General features: G+C 41.2%; 1 long non-coding RNA gene across 1 annotated transcript in view; it reads right to left on the minus strand.

Annotated features, from left to right (window-relative positions):
• Positions 1–1436: 1436 nt before the first annotated feature.
• Positions 1437–10057, minus strand: part of LOC110300796 — a 16921-nt gene continuing 8300 nt past the window's right edge. The window contains exon 3 of the long non-coding RNA XR_002378631.2: positions 1437–1858. This is a non-coding gene — a long non-coding RNA (uncharacterized LOC110300796). The remainder of the gene's footprint in view (positions 1859–10057) is intronic.

Below are 10057 nucleotides of genomic sequence, written 5' to 3' on the forward strand. Positions count from 1 at the left end.
ATAGCAGGAGAAGGTGAACAGTCCACTTAGTTCCTCCCTTCCTTCTATTCTTTTTCCTTTCCTTTTCTTTCCTTTTCTTTCTTTCTTTTTTTCTTTTTCCTTTTTGCTATTGTAGAAAAATTCAGAGTACTGTATGGTTTAATTACAATATGTGGTTATTTTTTTCTTCCACATAGTTAGGTCTATACGTTTGCACTCCCATTTTTTTTATTAGATATTTTCTTTATTTACATTTCAAATGCTCTCCCAAAAGTTCCCTATACCCTACCCCCACCCTGCTCCCTTACCCACCCACTCCCACTTCTTGGCCCTGACATTCCCCTGTACTGGGGCATATAAAGTTTTGCACTCCCATTTTTATAAAATGGCCTCAAGCACAGCACCTGCCTACAAGCATGAAGTGAGTGAGTCACTTAAAGGGCTTATCCCACAGAAATCATATAGTGTATTAAGACTATTGATAAACTAATAATTCAGTGCACACATTTGCTATGATGTGCAGGTAGAGAGCAGCACATGTCACACACAGCATCGCTGGGATGCAAAGCCTATTCCTACAGCTGTTATGTGTGTCTGAGTGTCACAGAGGATGACATTTCCCCCTGAGGAATGTAGGTGATCCTCAGCAGTCAGGTTCCTATGCATACCAGACGCTCACTAAGGCAGAACGGTTTTGTAAAGGACCTCAGTGGTTCCACTAAAGCAACACCAATTCCCAGCACCGAAATAGAATTTTCTCCTGCTTTATAGTTTTACAGGAAGAATTTTATTTCGTAGGAAAACAGGAGAAAGTCCGTTTTTAATGTTGGTAGCTGTCCGATAACGTTCAGCAAATCATTTAGAAATTGGATCTCTGAGGACAAGACTTTCCAAACGTAGTACTCAAGGGTAGATAATTGTCTTTTTACCCTTTTCTTTTTAGTTAAGAGGAAACGGTTTCAGGTTCCTTGCAGACAGGTAGGCAGTCCGGGAAAGAGAAGTTTGCTGCTTTCTGATTGCTCTGTCTTCCTTCCACTTCAAGTATAGACATGAGACACTACTCAAGAGCAGTCTCTAATTGATCTGAGAATTGGGCCGAGGCAGGGACACACACATAGACACACAGACATACATGCACACACATACACACACATGCACACACGCACACACACACACAGACATATGTGGACACAGAGACATACATGCATACATACACATACACGGACACAGACACACACAGAGAAAGAGACAGGTAGACAGACACAGACAGACACACAGAAACACAAACACATGCACACATACTGCTCTTTGGATGTGTATGCCCTTTTAACAGTAAGAGGCGCGCATGCTCCTGACTCAGTACTGAAGCAAACTCAGTTTTGGCATCTTCTGATTTTGCTATAGGCTCCGAAAGTCACAAAAATATTAAAATATTTATTCAGTGGAAGAAAACGAAACCAAATGGACACGGGGAGGTAAGAACAGCAGGATATTGCGAGACCTCTTGAGTCCTCCCTGTGCTCCTGTACCGGCCTGTGAGTGTTGATGGTTCTGGCCGGGCGTTGGAGTCACCTGCAAAAGCAGTTCTTCCCCGTATGCCTCTAGAAAGGTACATTCTCTACAGTGCCTTAAGTAAGTGCCCGGTGAGTAACAGCAGGACATTCTGATGGCTAACCTCACACTTTTTACTGTTATTTTAACGTCGTTTTAACTTAGGATGTGTCGAAGACTTCAGTTGCGTGTGGATCCTGTCTCCGCTCCACTGCATCTCTTCACTGTCCCTTGCATGGATCGCCACTGGTTTCAGTCATCAGACAGAAACTTCCCAGTCCCTACTTTCTGTTACGCAAGCTGCTTTTCCGGGCGCAGGCACAGGAACCTAGGATTGGATTTTAAATAACTTCAATAGGCTGGTGGAACCAATTTCAGACTACATTCCCTCAAACCGAAAGCTGAAATAACCCCTTTTCCCTTACATAATCTTGCATTCCAACAAAGAGAACCGTAACTGACACACCTCCTGTGCCCTTGGCAGTCAGCCCAAAGTTCCTTTCCTTTGCTTCTACGGTCTGGCCTCTCTGCACATCGGGCAGGGAACCTTGACTTACTTCACCTCTGCTTCCAATTTCCAGTCTCTCATTTGTTCCCACTAAAGTAATCCTAAAGCCAAGATGGCTCTCATTATCCACTTTCAAATTGTAGTGAATTTTAAGTGAATAAAACAGGCCTAACTCCACTCCTAAGTAGGCCAGTTACATCATTTGCGGCGCCCTGTGAGGTAGCAAAGCGGATCTCCCTGACCCACAATGATCCCACAACATGCCCCACACCTGACATCACTACCACAGAGCCCTCAGTGCCTGGGTCTTCGGTAGGCAGGAGCCCTCTCAGAGCTAAACAGTGAACCTGCCAACCCTGTTAGGGAGAAGCCAGCACCTTACCGCTTGGGAGCAGGACTCAGTCGTGATCTGGTTGCGAAGGAGAGGCTGGGCAGTGGGGAGAGCAGGAAGGTGAGACGCAGAGTAATGCCACTCTTTCAGGAAGTGGGAGGTGCCAAGCCTCCTGCATGTACCCTACAGGCTCAGCGGACTTCATTAACCAAGCCAATGTCAATTATAAGACAACTAAAAATTTAAGGCAGTAAGTGTGAAGTTTGAGGGTGGGATGACTATAATCTGTTTTCATCCCCTCAGATCTACTTCTGACTCTTTGATTTCAATGTCTCCATTGATAGCCTCTCCCTCAGATTTTTCGATGATCCCCATTCTGTCCCAGGAGGCATTCCCGTTTGACTGTGCGCTTGGCTTTGCCACCCATTCCCAGCATGTGCCAGCATCCTAGATTCTAAAGTTCAGATTGCTAACCTTGCTCTTGACTGAATACTTCGTGGATTTGTTCCAAGTTTTCCCCTATGTATTACACTTGTATTCTAAGTTGGGGCCAGAAAAAAATGCTTTAGAAATTATTTTGCTAAGCCTTTCTCTCACAGAGGACCCCGAGGGACCCCATGTTCAGTAAATAGTTGCCCGATTCTGTAGTGGTCCATATTTCAAGCCCCCAAACAGCTGACAGAGTTAGGCAGAAGAGCAAAGCAGTAAGAAGACTGAGTTTCACCCACAGAACCCTTGTAAGTAAAATGCCAGGCCTGGTAGCTTGCATATAATCCCACTGGTGTGGAGGCAGACAAGAGGATTCTTGGAGTTTGCTGGCTGCCTAGCCTACCCTATTATGTAAGCTCCGAGCCAATCAAAAAGCAAGGCAGACTGTGCCCCTGGGAGCAACATTAGAGGTCGGTATTTGGCCACCACACACACACAGACACGTGCACTCATATGAACACACATAATTCATCATTACATTTTTTATTCTTCTCCCTTGGTTTGGAAACAGAGAATAACACTGTAGCCCAGTATGAACTGGCCTGGAAATCCTGGGAATGCTTTAGTCCCAGTCTCCCCTGTGAACCAGAATGCCCATCTCCACAGTATATGTTAAGTTCATTGTATTTATTTTGTTAAAATGCTTTTCAAATTTACCATAAAGAACGAAAACTTCCATCCTTCATGGCTGAATTTAAATGTTTTAAACATGACAGTTCAGCTGACTTCCTCCTTCAGCTGCTGAGTACAAAGGTTACTCATGATCTTCCTGGTTATACAGTCCCTCAACATGCCCTAGTACAATCTGAAACTCCAACTATGGAGAGAAAAAATACATATCTACCTGCTACCTGCCTTAAAATCAAAACCAAGGCCTGACACAGAAGGTGGGTGTAGGTATCACTGTTCAATGCCGGAAACAGCGATTGCAGGCATCCATGTTTGTGGCTACATAGACCTCCTGGGTAGAGCCCTTACTGTAGTCAGTTGTGAAGGAGTCCTTCCCTTCCCTCCAGTCTTACTGTGAGGTTTTTCTTTTGGTTCAAGCATTTAAATTTGAGCTAGATTGGAATAGAATTATGACTTCTGACAAATATTGTTTGGAAAGAATGTCTGCTGTTATTTCCTGTTCAAGTGCATGTAAGGAGTAAATTTATGTTTCAAAACAGGGCAAAGACACCCCTAGGTTTTGCAAACAAGACAATTTAAATATTTTAAACACCTATTTGCAATTTGCTATTTCTTCATTCTTCCTATTAGCCTGGATACATGAATAATGTTTGCCAAGAAGAAAACATCCCTAGGTAAATTATGTGTCTATGTGTGTGTGTGTGTGTATATATATATATATATGTATATGTATATATATATGTGTGTGTGTGTGTGTGTGCTTACATATCTAGGTATATATATTTAAATATGTGCATATATAAAAATCACATCTGAATTTTAATGTGTTTTTCACAGGGTGATGTAGAAGTTTTGCTTCAGAGGCAACTGGGATGCTTATTAAATACACTCATCTACAAATCAGAACCTTTTGGTAGATCCAGGGAGTGTGTATTTTGAAATAAATTGCCCTTCCCCATGCACAGACTCCTAGCAGTGGAAGGCACACAATCATTTTGTGCACAGGGGTGGGTGCTGGATGTGGCTGGACCACGTTTTCTTTGGGCAGCAATTGTAGTCTCCTAGCATAGCGCTAATGCACCTGTGAGTGCTGCAGAGAGGGGTTTGCATGGCTTCGCTCCCTGACTCTGCTCATGTATGGTAGAATTAGAAGCTAAACAAAATGTCATAAATTCCTGTTCTTCTTTACTGAAAATGTTTGAGTATCAAACCACTGTGCTCTGTTGCAGGCCTGACATCTGGGGACTTAACAGTGAATATGATAAGAGATAGTCACTCTCCAATATTTGTCCAGAGAGACAATCACAGATTCCTCTTACTCCAGTGAGTCATGGCACATGTCAGTCAAAAGTCAACAGTCTAACTGTTTGTATGTGTCAGTCTTGCTACTGTGAGAAAAAGCCAACAGTCTTTCAACCAGTATATTAAACAAGTTTTGTAAATAGATGTGGTTTTATGGTTTGGGTTTGTTTGTTTGTTTTGGTACAGAACAAAAGAAGGTGCTGTAAGATGTGGGTGGAATGAGTCTGGATGAGCTGGCCCTACCCACCCAGTCTTAGGTAGTTGAACAGGGAGTGAGGAGGGAGCTTCATTGACTACCAACAACTTTCTCTCAGCTGCTTTCCAAACTCTTCCTGCTGTGTTAACTTCAAAAGTCACAACATCCCACCCTTTTTTTCCTGGTCTCGTGTGCAGCAGTCCAGTTTAGTGAGATATTAATTAGTGTTCCTTCCCTGGGCTTTTCTCGACTGTGTGGAGAGAAGATGGCATTGGTTTCTCTGTGGAAGGGCATGGAGCAGATACCTGCGGACATACCAAACCCTGCTGCATCCCAGCAACCCACAGAAGTTGACGGGATGATGCTGGGCTGTTCGAGGTAGAGTGGAGAAGGGGAAGTCGGCTGTGCCTGGAAGAAGAAGGGGAGGCACTGCAGAGCCTGGGTCCACTTGACTCCTGAGAGAACTGAGCTCAGAAGGGTAGCCAACCATTGAGCTATGACCCAATGCCTGAATCCACTTTTGCTCACAAGGCAACAGTTAGTGACTTCTTCCTTGGACAAGGAACTTGTCGGTGGGGAGAAAGACAGAAAGGACCTCCTCAGAAGGCTTGGATGGTACAAGCTTTGGACCTTTATACAAAATGAGGTCGGGGACCCAGAAAGTGACAGAGACCCATCAACAGGGAGAATGAGAAGACACTGAATAAAAATTCAGACCTGCTAAACAAATAACCGCCTTTTCCGGCAGTCATAATTTAAATTGTTTCTACCTGTGTTTCGAAGCAATTATTTCCCCATTAGACACACCAATGTCATCAATTTTGCATCAGTAAGTCACAGAGTGTTTGACAATTAATCTTCAGCTGCGAGGAATGCGGCTTTAATTTCTGAAGTAAAAAGTTACATTTACGGAACAAGGCTTAGTAATATGAGCATCCTGGAGTAAGTGAGACATTCTTATTTGAATCTTAATTTTAATCACACTGAATGTGATCACAAGGCACTGCAGCAGACAGAAGGAGGGACAAACTGGAGATAGCTTAGAGGGGATTGTGACCTTCCTGAAATGAGGGTGACGAAGAAGGTTTCTGTAGCCTGGGCTAGTGATACATACCTGCAAGTAAGTTTCCGGCCAGGGAGACGCACAGGAAGCCGGGTTGGACAGATGGCTCAGTGGTTAAGAGCACTTCCAAGCAAACAACCGAGCTTAGTTTCCAGAGCTACTCACACCTGTAACTCTATCTCCAAGGGAACCAGAGCTACTCACACCTGTAACTCTATCTCCAAGGGAACCAACTCCCACCTTCCTCTTTTGACCTCTGTGGGCACATATTCACACTTGCATTCCCTTACATAACACACACTAAAAATAACGACAACAAAAATAATTTTTTTTTAATCCTAAAGAAAGCAAGCAAATGAAAAGCGATCCCAGGATGTGTAGCCAGCTTATATAAATAAGGGAGCGCTGGGCTCCTCCCATCCTGGAGGGACAGAAGCTCAGAGTTTTACGCTCTTCTCACTCTGCTTTAGTGTCCTTGAAAGGAGCTAAAGATCATCAGAAAAGAGAACTCTGCTAAGTGTTTCTGGAAGCTTTAAGCCTAACATCATCTCTGTCTCCACCCTGTCTTTGTGTGTTTCACCGTCTCACTGACACGTTTGGCTTCTATCTGGGGCTGGAGAGCAAAGAGGAGTCACTTATAAGCTCATCATCAGATGTATCTCCAGTCACCTACTGACTGTACAGCTTTCTGATGGGATGGACCAGGTTCCAGCACACTGTGAAGTCTCTGTAATCTATTTTGCCTGTACATTTTGTTTCTGTGCCAGAATTTTCAGCAATACTCTCAGTAGTTCTTAATACACCATACAGAGAAACTTTCCACTTTGGTCTAGTTTTTTTTTGTTTTGTTTTGTTTTCATTTAAAATTTAAACTAAGCTTGTTATATTTTTGCTCAAAGCTCTGTTGTAACTGAGATTGGATTTGCAACATGTCTTGTATCATTTGATTTCTGCTTGGATTTTCCTTTGTTGAACATGATATCAAAATACAAATCATATTTCTACCTTTCCTTTCTATCAATACGCTCCATTGGCTTATTACTTATTAACAATAAGTAATGTTGTTACTTATTGACAATATCTCCTCTCTACCACGAATACCAGCAAGAGAGATTCCTTTCCTCTCTTAAAGGGAGGGTTATCTTAGCTGGTCTCTCCTGACTATTCATTTAAGGATACAACTTTTATCATGTGATAGGATTTCTGGCCTTCCCTGCCTCCCTGAGATTTGGTTTGTTACTTTTATTTGGAATTTCTACCGCTTCAGCAATCGTTAGTATTATATCATCGCAAAGCTTTTCTCCCACTATTTTTAGCAACCTAGTGTGTGTTCAGTATTAAAACAGTAAGGTAGGCTAAGGGCTAGCACTTTTATTTAATTTCCAGGAACAGATCCTGATGGTAGGAACACTGTGCCTGAATGCTTGCCAGGATCCGCTTTTGCGGTGAGACCCTGGTGTGAGGTTCTACCTCCATGCACCGACTCTGTGTGTTCCCAGCACAAACACTGACATTCTTCATTTTATCAGAAATATCTAGATTTAAAATTTCACTGGTATGGAGGTAATATGGCTGGTTTTAAATTTGCCTCAAGTTGGTATCAACTGTATAACTGCCTTGGTGGCCTTAACTTGTGTGGAAACCCACTTGAAATGTAGGTGGTACCTTTTTGTAGTGTTCCACGCACGTAAAAAGGATGTTATTCTGCTCCCAACGAGAGCCCTGACTTAAATAGTCAATAACCTAATACTTTTGCTAAATTGCCAACTCTTTTTGTGATTTATTGGTTTATCTTTTTGCATCCTCTGTTTTTCTTGTTTATAACCTTTTCATTGTTTTCTCTTATGACCAGAAATTGTGTGTGTGTGAGATTGTGAGATATTGTATTTTTGTTTTCTTCTTCCTGTTTCTTTCAGTTTTTTTTCTTCTTGCCTGTCTTCAAGTTCTTAAATCTTAAGTTCATGTATTTTCTAACTTATTTTGTTTATGCAGATTACTTAGATGATACAAGCTGTAATCCCAGCTGTGCATGTTTAGATATTTATTATACTTAATCAGTAAGTTTAAATATTCAATATTTCCTTTAAACTTTGTCCTTAACGTAGTCACCTACAAGTAATTAAATCACCTATTAGGTCCAGATACCTGGATTTTCACATTATTTTTTTCCTTTTACACTTGATTTTCAGTTTTACTAAACCTAGAGTATGAGTCGTTGGTGCTTAAGTATATTATTCAAAATGAAGTTGTAAAATAACAAAATTATAACTCAGTGATCCTTTCTGCATTTGTTAGGTGCAATTCTTCCTCAAACAAGAAACATCTCTCATTAACTTTTTTTTTTTTTTTGAATTGGTAAAAGAAATTCAGGATGAGTCTTTTCATCATCTTTACACAGTCAGTTTTCAGAACTGTGGTGGCCAATGTGCTAGGTTTCAAACACTAGCACTCTCTGTCTTTCACTTATTGATCATGAATCATTTCCTGTGCAACTAGTTGCTTGATTAGATATCATTAACGGCTGTACGATGTTCCATAATGTTAATATTTTATAAAGTTACTAATCATGATGTTTTTACACTTCAAGACATTATTGGTTGGGAGCACAAGCACTAAAAGACATGTTTAATTTAGCACCCTTTGACAGATCCTGAAAATGGTTTTGTTTTCTTGCTTCTTAACTAGAGGTTGACAGCAGGCAAATAACAATTAAAATCGGTAGAGATGTTCATTAAAGGTTGAAATAGTTATTATATCTGTGCTGCCTAGGTTTCATTTTGTTTTGTGTCAAGTTGACTTAGGTTAGGTTCATCTGGACAGAGACAATTCCTCCATCAGATTGGTCTATGGGGCTTTTCTGTTCTTTTTCTTTTCTTTCTTTCTTTCTTTCTTTTTTTAACATGGGAGGGCACAGCCCACTACAAGGTGTATCACTCATGGGCAGGTGGTTCCTCAGAGACATAAGAAAGGCAGCTGAACAGAGTCCTGAGAGCAAGCCAGTAAGCAGTTTTACTCCATGGTTTCTGCTTCAGTTCCTGCCTCTAGGTTCCTGTCTTTAACTCCCTCAGGGAGGGAGTGTGACTCTAGAGTTGTAAGCTCAAATAAACTCTTATGTCCCAAGTAGTTTTTGCTTAGTGTTTTGTTGTAGTGACAGAGAAACCAACGACAGCATCATCTAAGTAGAATTACTGCAGCTTTTTTTTAAAACATTGAATTATTCTATCGCTTTTCAATATGTTTTTACTATTCATAAGACTTACTAAGAAAGTGCCATGCTTCTGTGTTCTATTTAGCTTGGCTAGCAAATGTTTCCATGTGGGACTATGATTTTCATGGAATGGATGGAGAAAGTGAAGCACCAAGAATACAAAAATTCCATTTTTTAATCCACCAAATATCTCAAGTTATTTTTTAAAACTCAAAGCTTAAGTATTGATGTCTTCATTTTTATGCCCCAACAACTGTGGTTGGAATTTTTAACTGAAATTAAATGAAAAATATTTGAAGCTTCATTGGTCTCGCCTAATGATACATCTTGATACATACTGGTTTATGTTGTCTGTCGTGAAAACAAAATTAATCAATAATTGTTTTCTTAATGTGTAATTAATGCAAAATGTTTTTTTTCCAAATATTCATTGCTTCTGTCCATGAGAATATCCAATAATTTAAAAACATGTTTCCTAAAAATTATGTCGTATATGTTGGATTCTAAGCAAAAAGGCAGGGCCAGTGGAAGATGAATAAATATATTAATAAATGGATAGATAGTGTGCTGGCAAGTTCTATGTCAAACTTGACACAGGCTATAGTCATCTGAGAGGTGGGAACCTGGTTTGAGAAAATGCCTTTGTAAGACTGCACTGCAGGCAAGTCTGTAGAGCATTTTCTTAAGTAGTGATTGAAAAGAAAGAGCTGACAGGCCTCACCCGGCCGGATCAGCGCCAGGGTAGCGGGAGCGCAGGGTTGCCTGACACCCGCCAGCTACCCACGACCCCCGCCGCAGGA

This window comes from Mus caroli, chromosome 8, assembly GCF_900094665.2.
Source record: "Mus caroli chromosome 8, CAROLI_EIJ_v1.1, whole genome shotgun sequence".
Lineage (NCBI taxonomy): Eukaryota > Metazoa > Chordata > Mammalia > Rodentia > Muridae > Mus > Mus caroli.